Here is a 19,504-nt window from a genome sequence, read left to right as displayed (position 1 = left end):
GCAACAGGTCTAGGAGCTTAGAGGGAGGGATGAACACCTATTATAGGTTAATTTGCCCATATTTCATGTATGATAAAGGGATCATACATGCCTTTTACAAATCTCAACAAGAATAGAAAGCATTGAAGAGGAAATGGAGAGTTGAGTTGTAGTAACTCATGGACAGTAGCACCTAGGCTGAATTGAAGTAATCCATGGAAGAATTAAACTAAAATCAGATTTAAAACTTACCTAATGATGGATTAGTAAGGGAATTGGAAGAAATATCAAACATGTAAGCAATCAAGATGGATCTTCAAGCCAAAAACCCAAGCTTCCTCTTCTACTCCTCCCACCAAGACCGATTCTAACATCCAAGCATTGAGAATGAATTCTCAAAGCATAGTGTCATACATCATACTATTATATAAAAGCACATTGTGGCAAATCTTTCATTTACCTATTCTACCCTTTATTTTTATTTAAATACCACTAAATACCACGATTCCTTCACTCCCTTTTACTCTTTTTTGTTTATTTTTTATAAAATTGCTGGTACCTTTTAGTATCTTAATTTTTATTTTTTTAATTTATTTAATCTTTATTTAATACTTGAATCAATGGTATACCAAACACTTCTCCTTTCTTCTCCTTCATCTTCCTCATTCTCATTCTCTACAGTTCCACAGAGAAGATCGATCCACTGAATCGCTGGTATATCTATAGGTTGCTCATCGTCTCTACCAACCTTTCTTCTCCTTCCCTCTCCACCGTCTCCTTCATCTTCCCCAATCTCATTCTCATTCTCTCTCTCTCTCTCTCTATCTCATAGAAAAGATTGAGGTCTACATCACCGCAAGCAAAACGGTATTCGGTGTGGCTTATGATTCACCTTGCTGTTCTTCGCCAGTAGGCTTCTACAACTCAGGCGGCTGCACTCGCTTCTCCTTTCTTCTTCTACAACTCAAGCCTCTCCGGCTAGCAATTGGAGTAGACAATTGCTTAGAGAGTGCTGTGCAGACACGAATTGTCATTGTGAACTTATATTCGTGTGTTCTATTGCTTGCTTTTTAGATGAGGAACCTGACCAAGGAAGAATTTGTGCACATACTTTGCCACCAAAGCACCGGATTCTCTAGGGGGGCCTAAAAATACAGAGGCGTGACACTGCATAAATGTGGTCAATGGGAAGCTCGAATGGTGCAGTTCTTAGGCAAGAAGTGAGAATCCCTTAACTTGAAACTGAATTTTTTTTTCTGTTGCTTTATCTATCATCTATTTCTATTTATAGATAAACTACCTGATTACACATGATCTCGAAAACCAGTTTTTAAGGACATCTCATACTGTAAAACATTTCTATTGTCTGAGATACCTACTTTCAACCAAAAAAAAGTGGGACAAAAGGAGCCTTGTAAACCCTATTTTCATCAGTAAGAAACGATGCTTTCTTACAGGTATATATATTTTGGGTTATTCGACAGCGAAATTGATGCAGCAAGGTCCTATTGATCATGAATTTCACTCGACATGATTCTGAATTTCTTACCCTGAATTCTCAATCTCAATTGGGTTCCATCCAACACAAATCTCCATTTTGGTTTTCTGGAACTCAGAGCTTATGACAAGGCAGCTATCAAATGCAATGGAAGGGAAGCAGCCACCAACTTTGAGCCGAGTACATATGAAGGGGAGATCGTCCCTGTGGTGGCTAATGGAGGTAGCATCAACACTACTCTTGTGTTTAGTCTCAGGACACTGTGATCATTGTCTACCGTGGAAATCCAATATGTCCTTTTTTGTGACTTGATGCATGATCAACTTCTAATGCTTATGATGCTGCAGGCAGTATCCACAATCTTGATCTGAACTTGGGGATTTCTCCCCCTTCTTTGGCTGATGGCACAAACAGGAATGAGAGTACGGTTGGTTTCTGGTTCGATTGTGGCCTTCATGACATGCCCGATGTAATACCCATACCCAAAATATAAGGGTAATTTAGACTTTTCACCTTATGTGCAGAATCTATACCAGTGGTGGACTAATGATGGATGCATTTTGATTGATTACCACGCTAGAGGTAAAAAAAAACCTTACTAGCATTTTATTAGTGTAGCATTGCTTATTTATTTATTTATTTCCCCATGCTTAGTCATGTAACATTTATTTAAATATATTTATTTATAAGGATATAAATGTGTAAACTTGTTAGCCTAGTGGTTACGATCTTAAAGTAATTAAAGAGGCGTAAGGATCAACTCTTGTTAGAAGTAATTCAATAATAGAATCCGAGCAATTGTAGCAAGTTTGTGAGAGAGAAAATAAAGGGGCTGTAATGTTGAATTGTAATAGGAAAAGAGAGAGAGAGAGAGTGATTAGGTTATAATAGGAAAGGGGGGAAAGAAATCATGTAAAGGGATAGAGATAAAAAAAAAATTCATATAGGGAGAAAACGTGAAAAAAAAAAACAAAAAGAGAGGCCAAGATCGTGAAAAAGAGGAAGAGAGAAAGAAAGAAAAGAAGAAGAGAAGAAAAAAAAAAAAAAAAGAGGGAGGTCTTCCACCATTAGCACCTTCAAGTTTTTCTTTAGAATTTGATTTTTAGCAAACCAGTGAGTTAACATCTATATTTTGTGCTTATTTTATGTTAAAAATATTCTCCTCTCTTGATTTTAAAATTCTAGTTTTACAAGCATGTGTTTAATAACTTTATCTGAGAAAATTATGTTGAAAAATTCATTGATTTATGGTCATAATAGCATGAGATATAGTGAGAAGGATGTTATGATGATATTCTTCATGATTATGGCAACATGACAATCCTTTGCATGCTTATGGACGTATGGATTTTTTTTTTTATTGAATTGTGATTGAAAAGATGAGCCTGCAATACGGTATGGGGCATACTTCTTGTCCTCACCTTTGGTGAGTGAGCTGCGCTTGTAGTGCGGTGCAAGGCAGGTGTTTGTGATTACATTGATGTGCATGTTCATAATTAAAATTGATATTGTGGTTATGCTCTTAGTTAGGTGTAAGCATGGTGTTGGTACTTGATTATGTATATGCGATGTTGTTGTTTTTATGAAATTTTCTATAGGGATGAGTAACCCTAATTTTATGTATATATTTTTCCAACTTTGTTATTATGCACGTTTTTTTTAAAATGTTCGTATGAGGTTTAGATGTTATCTTGCCAAGTTTCTTCCCGAAACTTACCACAATTATGTTTCGGATTGTGAGAGACCATAGATATTGATCAGACCTGAGTGGAGAATCAAGAAGATGAAGCTTATGATTGTGAAGGAGACATCATTAGGATTGAATCTTGAAGTTGATTTAAATTCTGTTTTAGACTTGAAATTATTTTAGGACATGTAACTTTGATTAATTTGAGTTTTGAGACGACATAATAGTCAATTAAATTTTTAGTACTATTGGAGACTTTAATTTTATTATATTGATTGAATGGATGTGGTTAGAGACTTCCGCTGCAAATCATGTTTTGAGGTTACCAGAAGATTTATAAATTTGGTTCCCATTCCGATTCCTATTTCCCTAAGAGTTAGATCTTGTGGACTGTTAACGACCTAAACTCCTGGATGGATTTGGGGGCGTTACAAAGTGGTATCAGAGCCAACGGTTTATGTTGAAATAAGAATTAGAAATATGAACCCTAGACACCGATATTGAACTTAGAATAACCTAGAAACTCAAATTTGAATATTACAAATTAGAAAATTTCTCTATAGTGGGCAGAACAGCAGTCCGGTTTTGAGTTTGATGGTTGACCTACTTTGGAGTTAAATTTGGATCTGAAATATTTAATGGGAATAAATTATGTGTAGAGGATCTCCAAAAAATTTCATTTGATTTGAGAATGATTTGTTAGGTTAAATAATTTCTACAGTCCAAATTGTACAGTTGCTATTAAAATCTAGAGACTGAGAAAGAAATGGTTCATAGAGAGACTTAGAGGTTGAAATTGGAGGTGATTTTTAGACTGTAAACACATTTAGGAGTATTACTAATCCCAAAAAAATTAGAGATATAATTGATTTTGGGAAACCCATTTTTTAACTATTTTAAAATTCTTGGACAGAATCTGCCTGTAGTTAGAGCTTGATTTTGGAGAACATAGAAACCTAAGTTAGAAAAACCTTTTTAATGTGATTTTTTGTTATGTTTTAAAACTCTAAGTCAGGTTTCATAAAAAATTAACTTCCACTGTTATAAACTTCTGAAATTTTAAAATCTTAATTGTTACCTTAAGTGGACATAATTGGAGGATGCAAAATTAAAAAAAAAAATAATAATAAATAAGTTGCAACCTTAGGGGGGTGAGTGGTTGATTTTTTTTGTTGTGTCCCTTGTTTTGGTAGGTATCATGCCATCCTGTAGATCTGATCATTGTGGTAGGGGTAGACCACGAGCTGGGTTTGTGCCACTATCACCCACTGATGGGAATCTACCCAATGATGGAAATCCTCCCATTGAAAATTTACCGCCACAGCCACCGTTGGTAGTTGGAGTGACGCCTCAAGCTTTTATGGGGATGTTTACATCATTTATGCACTTTATCGAGACACAAGCTACTACTGGACAATCACAGCATACTCAGCAAAACAACCTGGAGCAACAAACTCCAAGGAGAGAAGATAATGGTCGTGTACTAGAAAGATTTAAGAAGTAGGGGCCACCTAACTTCAAAGGGACGGGCACTAATGCCCTATGGCCGGCTAGATGGATTCAGGAGATGGAAAAGATCTTCATGGCTATGGATTGTATGGATCAACAAAAGGTTTCTTGTGCGACCTTTATGTTACACGGAGAGGCCCATACTTGGTGGCAGGCCCACAGGGAGATTATGATAGTAACGGACCGGATCATCACTTGGGCCGATTTTTAGCAGCCTTCTAGGAGAGATATTTCCCAGATAGCATGAAAGAAAAGAAGGAGGTTGAGTTTCTACATTTGACACAGGGGACAGATTCGGTAATGATCTACAGAAAGAAGTGAGGAGGTCTCATGGTTCGCCCCGGATCACGTTGAAATTGAAGCCAAGAAAGTCAAGAAATTCTTGAGGGGTCTGAATACTCAGCTGAAAGGTCCTATCTCACTATTAAACCTCACTACGTATGCTAAAATTCTGCAGAAGGCATTGACCCTAGAAGAAAACCTGAAGGAACTGTTACCTGAAGGCTCCAGTAGGGCACAGGGAAAGAGGCTAGCGGACAGCCAAGTAGTTCGAAATGTCCAGCCTCAAAAGCAGCAGAAGATTCAAGACATGCCGACGACTCTGGGACAGTGCCGTAATTGTAGTAGATCTCATTATGGACAATGTCGTTTAGAACCTTTCAATTGTTATAGATCTGGAGAGAAGGGCATACCGCAAGAAACTGTACAGCGAGGATTCTTGTACCTAGACAACAGCAGACATTACAGAAGTCATCAGTACTGGGACAACATTCACGGCAACCTTACCAGGGGAAACCGCAGCCTCAGAAGTAATAGCCACTGTCAAACACTCAAACTGCACAGACGGGTCAGGCATAGAAAGCCCAGGCCAAAGTTTTTGCTTTGATGGCAGAGGATGCTGAGGCTTCACCCACAGTGGTTACAGGTAAGTCTATTTTGAGGATTTAATCGAAGATGTAAATTAATGATTGATTTGATTGATTGATGAATTACATTTAGAACTAGGAAATGAAAACTGAAACTTAGATTATATTATAGGTACACTAAACATTTCCTCCATATCTACTAATGTATTATTTGACTCGGGATCGACCCATTCATTTCTATCTAAATTATTTTCTGAGAAGATTAATGTTGACCCTAGACCTTTGAGAACCTCTTTATTAGTGACCCTACCATCTGGAGAGAATTTGATTGCAGACACTATGTTTGAGTCTTGTTTAGTTCAGATAAAGGGTAGAGATATGCCAGCAAACTTAATTCTTCTAGACATGACTGACTGTCCACTTATCACGCCAGTATACAGTGTTATAAGAAGGTGATAATTTTTAAACCCAAGGATGAGACTGAATTTAAGTTTAGTGGGTTGAGAACGGGTAAACCTGCATCGCCTCTAATATCAGCAGTGCGTGCAAGAATGTTAGTTGCTCAGGGTTGCCATGGATTTTTGGCTTCTCTAGTTGATCTGAAGAAAGGAGAGCAACTGTTGGAGGATATCCATATCGTTAGGGACTTTCCAGATGTGCTCCCTAATGACCTTGTTGGGTTACCCCCGAATAGGGAATTGGAGTTTGCCATTGATCTAATACCTGGTACATCGCCGATCTCTAAGGCACCATTAGAACTAAAAGAGTTGAAAGACCAGCTGCAAGAATTATTAGAGAAAGGGTATATCAAACCTAGTGTGTCTCCTTGGGGAGCACCAGTTATTTGTGAAGAAAAAGGATGGGACATTGAGATTATGCATTGATTACAGAGAATTGAACAAGGTGACCATCAAGAACAGATACCCTTTACCCAGGATCGATGATTTATTCGATCAGTTGTAGGGTGCAAGTGTCTTTTCCAAAATTGACTTGAGATCTGGGTACCATCAGTTGAAGATCAAGGGTGAGGATATACCAAAGACTGCATTCATGACACGTTATGGCAACTATAAATTTGTAGTTATGCCATTTGGGTTGACTAATGTACCAGTTGCATTTATGGACTTGATGAACAGAGTATTCCATGATTTCCTAGATAGATTTGTTATTGTGTTTATAGATGATATTTGATATATTCCAAGAATAAGGAAGAACACGAGGAACATTTAAGGATTGCACTGCAGAGATTCAGAGAAAAACAATTGTATGCCAAGTTAGGCAAGTGTGACTTTTGGCTCGACCAAGTTGTATTCCTGGGTCATGTTATATCAGCAAGTGGGATTTCAGTTGATCCTACTAAAGTCAATGTGGTTGCAGATTGGGTCAGACCGACCACAGTTATTGAGATTAGAAGCTTCTTGGGTTTGGCTGGTTATTATAGGAGATTCATTGAAGGCTTCTCTAGTATTGCTATACCTTTGACTAGACTTAACAGGAAAGGTGCGAAATTTGATCAGTCAGAGAAATGTGAGAAAAGTTTTTAGGAACTGAAGCACAAATTGGTGACAACACCAGTGTTGACTATACCAGTGGGAACTGGAGGGATGGTTATTTACAGTGATGCTTCATACAGAGGTTTGGGTTGCATGCTTATGTAACATGGCAAGGTGGTAGCCTACACATCGAGACAATTAAAAAATCATAAGAAGAACTATCCCACACATGATTTAGAATTGGCAGCGGTGGTGTTCGCGCTCAAAATTTGGTGGCACTAGTGTGAGATTTACACAGATCACAAGAGCCTAAATTACTTCTTCACCCAGAAAGAACTGAATATGATACAAAGAAGGTGGTTAGAGTTGATAAAGGACTATGATTGTGACATTCACTACCACCCAGGGAAGGCAAATGTGGTTGCAGATGCAATAAGTAGAAAATCACAAGGACTTTCAGTAGCCATTTTGACTGAGAAGATACAGCTTCAGACAGGCATCAGGAACTTGGAGCTAGAGCTGGTAGTCAGTTGCCCCATAACATTAATTGCCAAATTGACTATCCAACCATCATTGATTGATCAAATTAAATTAGCTCAGACTATAGACCCTTACTTGATGAAGATCAGAGGAGAAATTCAGGCAGGGAAACAACCACAATTCCAGTTGAAAGTTATGGGATCAGAATTGATATAAGAAGCTCAAGAGAAAATTCAGCTCATACAGAAAAGAATCAAGGCAGCACAAGACAGACAGCAGAGCTACGTTGACACAAAAAGGAAGGAGCTGAAATTTAATGTGGGAGACAATATTTTCTTGAAAATTGCACCAATAAAGGGAGTAGTAAGATTTGGCAAGAAAGGGAAGCTTAGCCCCACTTATTAGTTCGTTCGAGGTTCTACAGAGGGTTGGACCAGTAGCTTACCGTCTTGCACTACCCCCTACCTTAGTCAGAGTACATGATGTTTTTCATATTTCATTACTCAGGATGTTGCTGACCCATCACACATCTTGAGTTATGAAATATTGCAGCTAAGACAAGACCTAACCTATAAATAAACCCCTATTCGGATTTTGGATCGTAAAGAGCAAGTCTTACAGAACCGCACCATATCATACGTGAAAGTTCTTTGGAATAGTCACGGCATTCATGAGGCCTCGTGGGAAATAGAAGATGACATGCAAAGAAAGTATCCACAACTTTTCACTGATCCAGGTATGTAAATTTGGAGGATTTTTATAAGGGGGGAGGGATGTAATACCTGTACCCAAAATATAAGGGTAATTTAGACTTTTCACCTTATGTGCAGAATCTGTACCAGTTAAGGGTGTCAATTACAGGCCCGCACCGATAGGACTGATCGGTACTGACCGATAAAAAACCGTGACCGACACGACCGATTTACAAACAAGTTGGGCTTATGGACCGACCGATTTATAATCGGTCGTTCCTGGTGCAAGATTGGAAACCGACCAACTGACCGAAATTGATTTTTAATATGGTGGAATGAACTCACCATTTTGTATGAATTGATACATTTAATGTCCTGTCCCATCACGTTACTCACCTCACCACTAAAGAGTACAGCTGTACTCAAATATCAAAATTCTATCTCTTTCTTTCTCTCTTCTCTCCTCTCTCTCTCTCTCATTTCCAATTTAACAAAGGTGAAACCCTTTTTTTGATAAAACAGAGGCAAAACCAGAAACCTAAAACGGAAGCAAATGCAACGGCAAGGCAGCGCCAATTGTAAAGCACTGAAATCTCCAACAGGGTCTCATGTAGGAAGAAGGCAAACTGGATCACATCGTCAAGAATGTTACTCTGGACTGATGATGGGCCAAGAGATTACCCAAGTGGGTATCTGAGATCTCTCTCTCTCTCTCTCTCCTTTGTTGGATCTTAAACTGAGAAATTATTGACATGAGAGACCTTAGAACAGATTGAGATTTTTTTTTCACTGGATTGTCACAAAATATAGCGTTTCTGTGATATGATTCACCCTCTCTGAATGGGTTTTTTGTTATATAATTATTTGGTTTTGATTGGGTTGAAGTTTGTCCAACTTTGTGTGGAATCTGAGAAGGGATTGATTTTTGTTTTTCTTCCATTTGGATCTATAATTGTGTTGTCGATTATGGTCCTTTTTTTTTTCTTCATTTGGGTTTGTAATTGTGTTGTATTCATAGTGGATTATGATTTCTTGATTTGCCAATAATGATGATAATTACTGATGACCAAATGTTGAAAGTTGCCATGCCCGTTTTTGGCCCGCTAATCGACCGACCGAATGTTAACAGTCCATGCCCAGCTTAGGAAAGCCCATTTACATAATCGGTCGGGAACGGTGCAAGTGTTAAAATTGGGCGTGCCCGATTAGGCCAGACTGAAACCGACCGCAACCGACCGGTTGACATCCCTAGTACCAATGGTGGACTAATGATGGATGAATTTTGATTGATTACCACACTAGAGGTTAAAAAAAACCTTATTGGTATTTTATTAGTGTAGCATTGCTTATTTATTTATTTCCCCATGCTTAGCTATGTAACGTTTATGTAAATATACTTTTATAAGCATATAAATGTGTAAACTTGTTAGCATAGTGGTTAGGATCTTAAAGTACTTAAAGAGGCGTAAGGATCAACTCTTGTTTGAAGTAATTATGGGGGATTTTAAAATTTTTTTTAAGCAGCTTGGTGGACCCCACACAATATTAACTTGAGAAGTTGAGAGAAAATAGGGGTGGAGATTCCCCACGTTTAGAGAAAATGTGGAATTGAGTTGGATAGAAAATAAATAAAGAAATAGAGAAGAAAGAGGGTGTTGAAATCCCATGAAATAAGGAGAGTTACCTACGTAATTCAACAATAAAGAATTCATACAGGGAGAAAACGTGAACAAAAAAATAAAAGAGAAAGAGAGGCTGAGATTGTGAAAAAGAGGAAGAGAGAAAGAAAGAAAAGAAGAAGAGAAGAAAAAAAAGAAGAAGGAGGGAGGTCTTCCACCATTAGCACCTTCAAGCTTTTCTATAGAATTCGATTTTTAGCAAACCAATGAGTTAACATCTATACTTTGTGCTTATTTTATGTTAAAAATATTCTCCTATCTTGATTTTAAAATTCTGATTTTACAAGCATGTGTTTAACAACTTTATCTGAGAAAACTATGTTGAAAATTCATTGATTTATGGGCATATGATAGCATGAGATATAGTGAGAAAGATGTTATGATGATATTCTTCATGATTATGGAAGCATGACAATCCTTTGCATGTTTATGGATGTATGGATGTTTTTTTTTTTTAATTGAATTGTGATTGAGAAGATGAGCCTATAGTACGGTAAGGGGCATACTTCTTGTCCTCACCTTTGGTGATGGAGCTATGCTTGTAGTACGGTGCAAGGTAGGTGTTGTGATTACATTGATGTGCATGTTCATGATTAAAATTGATATCGTGGTTATGCTCTTGATTAGGTGTAAGCATGGTGTTGATACTTGATTATGTATATGCGATGTTGTTGTTTTTGTAAATTTTTTTATAGGGATGAGTAGCCCTAATTTTATATATATTCTTTCAACTCTGTTATGATGCATGTGTTTTTTTTAAAATGCTCGTGTGAGGTTTAGATGTTATTTTGCTAAGTTTCTTCCCGCAGCTTACCCCAATTATGTTTCAGATGGAGAGACCGTAGATGTTGATCAAACCTGTGTGGAGAATCATGAGGATGAAGCTTATGGTTGTGAAGGAGACATCATTAGAATTGAATCTTGAAGTTGATTTAAATTCTATTTTAGACTTGAATTTTTTTTAGGACATGTAACTTTGATTAATTTGAGTTTTGAAACGATGTAATAGTCAGTTAAATTTTTAGTACTATTGGAGACTTGAAGTTTATTATATTGATTGAATGGATGTGGTTAGGGACTTCTGCTGCAAATTATATTTTGAGGTTACCAAATGATTTATAAATTTGGTTCACATTCCGGTTTCTATTTCCCTAAGACTTAGATCTTGTGGACCGTTAACGACCTAAACTCCTGGATAGATTTGGAGGCATTACACCCAATACTAGGGGAGCGAGGGTAACAATTAGAATTAAGCATATGAATTCTATTTTGTGTGTCCATTAATCCTATTTAAATATTAAGTTGATAATTCCTCTAGTCAAATTTCTTGAGTGCCCTTTGTGGTTTAGATTAGCTTAATTAGTAGCTCGGTTTATATTTGTTTTTAACTGGTAGATGCCTTCGAAAAATGTAAGTAGATGTTTAGTTGAAAAGGTTGTTTTCTTTTGCATCAATCTTTAAGATGATCAATGTTGTATGTCCTCTTTGCTGTGCCACTACAGATGGAGAACCTTGCATCGGCCTTAGTGGGTGATCAAATGAATCATAGCTCATGCATGGCATCTGAGCATGGATTTGTTTTGTCATTGCTAATGGAAGACGAATACTCTGAAAGAAGGTGAGAAAAATTAATTATCATTAATATGATGCTTGAAACTTTAAATTGACCCCATTAAGTTGGAAAAATAAAGTAGAAAAAATAGGAGACTTTATGGAAGAAGCGGTCCCTCCTTCTCTAATAGAGAACTTGTAGGAAATTTTGATCCGACTTCATTCCTCTCATTATGGCAATTAAATAGCTACCTATGAGGTGGCACCCCACTAACATATCTATACAACTACTCAGTTACAAAATCTATTCGGTTTCCTTTGCTATTACAACTCCTTCCACTAAGACTTAATTAACTACACATGATGATAAATAACTAATTATAACAGAATTATTAATGATCAATATTAATATAATTAGTCTCTATTATTAGTTGATTAATGTAGGGAGATGGAGTGTTATGGAGAGTGAAGGAACCAAAGAGGCGGAGGATGAGGAAAGAGAGAGAGAGAGAGAGACTATTACACTAAAACAAGGAAACTGTTATTAAAAACTTTAACTCTTACAAATGTTAAACAGTTGGTCTTTATCTGACTAAACCAATTCGGGTCTCTCTCACTATATCCACCAACCCACGATTTTGGACTCCACAACTTCCTTAGCTCTCTCTTTTTGAAAATAAATATTATTTCAATGTATATCTATTCAGCTTCCAAATTAAACTATAACTATTAAAACTACAAGAATTTACTAATTATTACAGAATTATTAGGGAATAAATTAAAACAACTACAAATTATAATAACACAGAGACAAAGGAAGACAAAGAAAACAAAAAAGATAGAGAGATATTAAGAAAAATGAAGTGATTTAAGCCCAAAAAAAACTTTAAAAATATATATATATATATATATTTAAATCAATTTTATAAATAAAAAAACTTGCCACCCAAAAATTAAATGACGAATTAATATCCTACACTAAAAACCTCCAAATATAAATAACTATTTAACATTTACTATCTCATCCCTACATCAATACTTGGATTCCTCTATAAATATGAATTAACCTCTCCATCTCTATCTTTGTTAAGTAAAAAACAATCGAAAGTGATACTCTTGCTCAGCAATTCTTCAAAGAGATTGAATATTTTCGTAGAAGTGGGATATATTCTTCATAGCAATATCAAGATTTAAAAGGTTAGTGCACTATTGTTTAACCAACATTAGAAAGTAATTTTTTATAAGTAAAAACAGTTTCTTTCTTCTTTTAATTTGTTTGGGGGTTGGGATGGTATGAGTAGTAATGGGACAATGTGGGTTTATTTCATTTTAAACCATTCTTTTGAAAGAATTCTTTTGTACGGAATTATTATTGCTGTGGAATGCTTCTCTATTGGTTCAATGGAGTTTTAGGGAAATTTTCGACAACATACCCTCTGTTTGACCGTTATCTTAATGTCATCCCACTTAGGGCAAATATATCACTTTGGGCACAAAAACTAATGGAAATAACCTTGTAACAATCAGGTAGTGATGTCAGAATGTTAGTAATTTTGTTTGTTAGCACGTTATTAATTCTGAAAAGTCACTTTTGCCTTAGATTTTATTTTCTTTATTCTTTTTCTTTCCTCCTCATACTTTTTCTTCTCCTTATGCTATTTTTCCATTGCGGCTGCTACCACCGCCACCACCACCTCCAACCCTCCTTCTCTCGCTCCCCTGCAACCCCGCCACCACCCTCTCCAGTCTTCTCCGCCACATCTCGCATCCAACATGTCACACCCCAAACCATCCCCTAGGAGGATTAGGTAGGTGACCCGAATTGCATAACAACAATCCGCCAAATCCCATGGATCTAGAAACAGTTACTCCATTCACAGACATACACATCCACCATAATACATCATGTAAGACTCGGAGTGCTGCGGAAAGCTATATTTATATTAAAACATTTAAAAAGAGTAGCAGTATAGGAAATGAAAATATATACAATACTATGTTTGTCCATTCCCTCTCTCACACCCACAAAGAAAACAGTAGCTCCTAACTCTACCAAATACAGCTTTATACAAAAGAATATAAACAAGGCAAGGTAACCCGAGCCCCAAAAACAACACTGAAAAGTAAAACGGGGAAAAACTCCAACAAAAACAAAAGGAGTCCTCAAGACAAAAAGAGTCAGCAGCAACACCCTTTACCGGTCATCCTCAGTCGTCACAGAAAACACTCGCATCATCGGTATGACCTCCATCCGGGTCCATACCAATATAGTCATAACCACAAAAACTCGCCTCCGGGAGATAAGTCTCCCCGTCACAGTAACATCCACTTGTAGAATCATCTAATGGAAAAAGATATATAATAGAGTGTGAGCTCCACCGAGCCCGTGAATGAAATATATCACCATGCATGCACATACAATCACAACCATATGGATCCTACATGAGGTGTAGTTCATTTTATTTATTAGCCACCTAACATCACAACTAAGGCAGGTTAGTGCTACTACAATCCCCAATACATGTATCCCTAGTGCGGGCTTTTAACCCCTTCCCACGATACACCCATTAAGTTGTTGGAGAGGACCAGTCAGCTCCTGCATCAGTCTCCAAGGTCCGCCCGACCAGCCCTCTGAGATTAACCTGTGAGGCATTCATCTTTTTTATCGCTTTTCTTTTCTCTGGCTTATAGCCCATAATCACCTTTTCGGTGCAATAACATTTCTTTCTTTTCTTTTCTTTTCTTTCCTCATTCATATGGTCACTCCCACAGGCATCCAACACCTTAACCCATGTTAGCAAGGGTGTGTAGCACGGGTGATGAAACTCTAGCCTAATGCATCTATATAGCATCATATAAGTCGGGTGGTGTCAACCACATCCCATTCTACAGGCTACCACATGCCTCATTTCCAAGCCGGCTACGGCATCTAGTCTAACAATTCACATACAGCATACAATGTTCATTCACAGATTCCAGCAGTTGACACATCATTGTTTCAGATTTCAAGATTTATGAAATAAGTAAACAACACAATATTATTATGTTATAAATCATTTCAACATATTAGTCATGTTACATTTACATACATGGTGAAATTTCACTCACCTTGGTCTGGTCCTACTGGTTCAGTTCCTGCCAGTGTTTGACTGTGCACCTTGAGCACGGGATCAATTCCTAATTTATTAAATAAAAAATGTGTTAATTAATATTCAAAGCTATTTTAGATAACCTAGTGTTGGTCTAGGCTCACTGGTCTGACTCGGTGTTCAGTCTGGTGTTACTTGGAATTCTCCGGGTCGTGCACTAGGCTTTCAGGTCCTGTCCCAGTGCATCATCCAGAGATGTGGAATAGAGTCTGATTTGGTACATAGCAGTATGATCAGCTGTACATGGTCTAGATAGTCATACAAAATAGTTCCCAAGTCAGCAGTTCAGCTGGACCAACCCTAGCATGGTTACCAGGCCCTATGGGGCCCACTTGGGTACCCAAGGTGTGGATATCATTAAACAGATGTGAAGAGGGGTATTTTGGTCATTTATAACCTCCACACATTGTACATAGCTCATTGGTGAAGGCCCATAAAGACTGGACAGCATTACAGCCAAAAGTAAATCTCTAGGCATTTCACTGCGTGATTGGGCCAATCGCCCAGTGCATCGCCCAAAGCCTGTTTGAGACTAAATCAGGCCTGGTTTCTTGGATTTTGTTGCATGGGCAGCCATGGGATCGACCATGGTCGCTTGTGATTGATTATAGACCATATTTAGAGTGGAATCCAATGGTTCCAATGCTTCTTGGCTTGGTTCATCCATTTGAAAACCAAGAGCAGTCCAGACAGCTCAGAGAATAGTAGGTCAAGCTGTGTTCCAGCTTAGAGCCACGGTTTGGCCTGCATGTAAGGGAAGTTTTACATACAAATTCATGGTAAGGTTCTGTCCCTACACTTATCTAAGCAAGGATTAGCTTGCATGTGCAGATCCATGCCCAAACTACGTGTTCTGGGTGTAACTGGGCAGAGCAATCTGGCACAGAGACTGGTTTCAGTCTTAGTAGTATATCAGCAAATAAATCATAGGGAGGCACTCCCATGTGTCTATCTCTCTCCTCCTTAAAATAGGTGTCTTTTCACATGGGGAGGAAAGAGATAAACTCATGGGAGTGCTGGCATAGGCCACACTCCCGGACAGAGATCTTTTTCCCTAAATCATATTCAAAATGCTCAGATCTTACATGCAACAGCTTTGCATGTCAGATTTGAGGCAGCCCAAAGTAGTTCCAAGGTGATCTGGGCTTTACTTAGCCAGAAACGCCATCTCAGAGAAGGGAACCATAAGGAAATACAAAGAACAGTAGCATCAGGTGGTAAAGTTCATTACCTGAGGATAAATGGGCTGCAGGAACAGAGGGCAGGCAACTTTGGTCTCCTTCTCCTTCTCCTCCCTTTCCTCTTCTTCTCCTTCTCTTCTTCTTCTTCTCTCTTCCCTTCCTCTCCTTCTCTCCTTTTCTGTGCTGGTGCAGTAAACAAATTTTGTACTACCTCCCCTTCTATTTATAGTGCTGGCCCCTATTGGGGTCTGTTTGGTTTTAAGCCCCACCTTCCAGAATGCATTTTTAACTAAATTTTGAGCCATTCTGGCTACTCAGGTGGGGTCCACATGGTACCAGGGGTGGGTAATGGTTCCTAAAATTCCCATCTACCCCTAGAGGGTGTTCATGGTCTGTATGGGTGATCCCCACATGTTTGGATTCCAAATTACATAATTCAGCCACTCTGGGTGATTCTGTGGGTGATTGGGCCAATCGCTCAGTGCATCGCCTAGAGAATACAATAATGCTGTATAGGCCCTGTGCTTGCACAGGTGCTTGGCCCAGGGCTTGGGCTTTGCACCAACACCTCACCCAAGGTTTAATACACATTTGTACAGGTATGGGCCCCACATTTATGGATAGGAGAGAAAATACCTGGGGTTTATGTAGTACATCATATTGTGGCCAGTGTAACTGGATGGGTTAGTACTCCATCTTCTAATAGTATGTAGGAGGACATCCTCGGGAGTTCAACTACTGGAGTGATGCTCCATAGTGTGTTTGGGTGACTGGTCAAAGGTCCCTGTCCTTCATCCAAAATTCTAGTCCGTCAAGGGCAGGCTTAACATTTCTCCCCACCTTACAAAAATTTCGTCCTCGAAATTGGCTTACCTTGTAGCTCAAAAAGTTGAGGATACTTCTCTTGCATTTCCTCTTCGCATTCCCACGATGCTGCCACTGTGGGACAATTTCCCCACCAAACCTTAACGAATGCAACCGTGCGGTTACAGAAGTTATGTTCTTTCCTATTCAATATCTCCATAGGCTATTTGTCGTAGGTCATATCCACATCCAGTTGTTCAGGTTCAACTGAGAGTACATGTGCCAGGTTGTTGATATACCTCCTTAGCATTGACACATGGAAAATGGCACACCCCAAACCACCCCCTGGGAGGATTAGGTAGGTGATCCAAATTGCGTAACGGCAATCCGCCAAATCCCACGGATCTAGAAGTAGTTATTACATTCACGATCCCACATTCATCACATTACTACAGGTAAGATCAAAGTGCTGCAGATAAACTATAATTATAATAATAAAAAAGAAAACGTAGCAATACGGGAATGAGATGATATGTATATATATAAAGTGTTCTGAAACATTCCCACCCAGATACAACTCACAAAGATAAACAAAGATGACAAAAGCAGAAAGACTGAAATACATACATATTTATATATACAGGGTGAGATAACTCAACCCCAGAAAGAAAAAGAAACTAAAACTGCACCACAAGTAAGACGGGGATAAACTCCTAACAAAAGCAAAAAAGGAGTCCCCAAGACAAAAGGCATCAAGTGCACTCTTCAACGGTCTTCATCATTGACCACCGAGAATACACGCATCATCGGCACGACCTCTGTCGGGGTCCACACCAATATCATCATAACAACCAGGGCTCTCCTCCTCGTAATGAGCCTCCATGCCATAGTGGCATCAATCTACAAAATCATCTAAAGAAAAACAATGTATAACAGAGTGTGAGCCCCAATGAGCTCGTGAGCAAAACATATCATCATGCATGCACGTGCAACCATAATCCACATGATCCTACATGATATACAAGTTCAGATTGATTATTAGCCACCTAGCAATACAACTAAGTCAGGTCAGTGCTACTACAATCCTCAATACATGTTGTTTGAGTTAAAATAATACCGCAAGCGTACGCGTCAATCGCAGCTACGGGTCGAACACAAGGAGATATATGTCACTCATGTAACTTACTTAAAAGTAACGTAAAGTGAACCAAATTAACGTGTTAAATTAAACTAATTAAACTAATGAAAATTAACGCATCCTAACTCACAAGCATTTAAGGGATTAAATTGGCGTCCTAACACATGAGCATCTAACCTATCAAACTAACGCAAATTGGAAGGAGTAAAAAAAATTGCAGCCACACTTCATAACTACATAAAAATAAATAAATAAAAGACTTCACAACCACATAAAAAAATTAAAAGAAAGAGAGGGAGAAGAAGAAGAAGAGAGAATGAGTTTAAGAGTTAGAGAGTAAACTGGGATATGCTTGCATTAATGTAATTGAAGAGCTTGAATACTTGAACAAACTTTGCATGGCTTCCCCTTCTAAATCTTCAAGTCTTGTCATCAACTTAAGAACTTAGACTAGGAAACTTAAAACCTAAAGTAGAATTATTACAACCATGTTGAAGTACCCCATTTTACTGTAATTTTTAACTGCGGTTTTGTTTCTGCAATTACAGGGTCCTCTGTTGCTACAGTCTTAAATACCTTAGTAATAAGTATCTCATATTACTATAATTTTTAACTACGGCATTGTTTCCACAGTTATAGTATCCTCTATTGTTGCGATTTTAAATACCGTATTAATAAAAATATCATATTACTGCGATTTATAACTGTAGTTTTATTTCTATAGTTAGAGGGTCCTTTGTTACTGCGATTTCAAAAACCGCAGTAATACGTATTCTATATTACTGCAATTGTTGACTGCACTTTTGTTTCCATAGTTATAAAGGCATTTGTTAATGCAGTTTGTAAATACCGCAGCAATAAGTATCCCATGTTATTGCACAAGAAGAAATCGTAGTTACAGGACATTTATAGCTGCGGTTTTTTAAAAGTGGATTTTGTTGTAGTGCAACTGCATATTGACCCATGGTTAGCCGGTATAGGCTCTTTAGGTATTAGGGACTCCAAACTTTTGATGAGGCTGTCAATTTGGCCTCTTTGGCTGGAACACCCTCAATCAGATATCCCTTAGTGGTCTTTTCAGCCTCTTTGAAAGATTCCTACTCCCTAGTCTTTTCAGCCAAGTTGGTCAAGAACATCCAAGCATCATTCTCATCAAAAAAAGAGGTGAAGCCTACAGGACACATAGACTCTAAAAGCTGTTTGATCTGAAAGTCTATGCCTTCATAAATAATTTGGCAAAGCTACCATAGATCAATACCATGGTGAGGGCATTCTAAAAGGAGGTCCTTGAATCTCTCCATGAACTTAGAGAATGACTCATGTGGTTTCTGCCTAAACTGGAGGATGTCACTCTTAAGCTTATTGGTTTTGTGAAGAGGGAAAATTTTTCTCAAGAAGACAATGGTGAACTCATCCCATGTATTAATGAAGTTTGTTGGCAATCTATAGAGCCACTTCTTGGCCTGGTCCTTCAAGGCAAAGGATATAAATCGAAGCCTAACTGCATCATCAGTTAAATTTTGAACCTTAATTAGAACACAGACCTCCTCAAATTCTCTAAGGAAAAGACAGGCATCCTCATTAGCCATCCCATGGAAGTGGGATAGCATACTAATGAAATGGGTCTTGAGTTCATAATTGTTCCCTGCAACAACTGGCAGATTGATGCATGAAGGCTATGCAGCCCTAGCCGGGTAAAACCTATCCTTAAGAGTCTTGGGTTGTTGGTCACCCATGGTCAAAGGTGGGTTCAAAGGTGGTGGAGAAAGTGGTATTCTAATAAGACGGTTAGATGAAT

The 19,504-nt window shown here is 38.1% G+C and overlaps 1 long non-coding RNA gene across 1 annotated transcript; it reads left to right on the top strand.

Annotated features, from left to right (window-relative positions):
* The first annotated feature begins 1,436 nt into the window (after positions 1–1,436).
* On the top strand, positions 1,437–1,947 carry LOC122646614. Its single transcript, XR_006330658.1, has 3 exons — positions 1,437–1,481; positions 1,596–1,699; positions 1,825–1,947. It is a non-coding gene; the product is annotated as an uncharacterized LOC122646614 (long non-coding RNA).
* The last annotated feature ends 17,557 nt before the right edge of the window (positions 1,948–19,504 follow it).

The sequence above is a fragment of the Telopea speciosissima genome, chromosome 11 (genome assembly GCF_018873765.1).
Source record: "Telopea speciosissima isolate NSW1024214 ecotype Mountain lineage chromosome 11, Tspe_v1, whole genome shotgun sequence".
NCBI lineage: Eukaryota > Viridiplantae > Streptophyta > Magnoliopsida > Proteales > Proteaceae > Telopea > Telopea speciosissima.
Note: the sequence above shows the minus strand (reverse complement) of the source record. Positions and strands in the feature narration are given on the sequence as shown.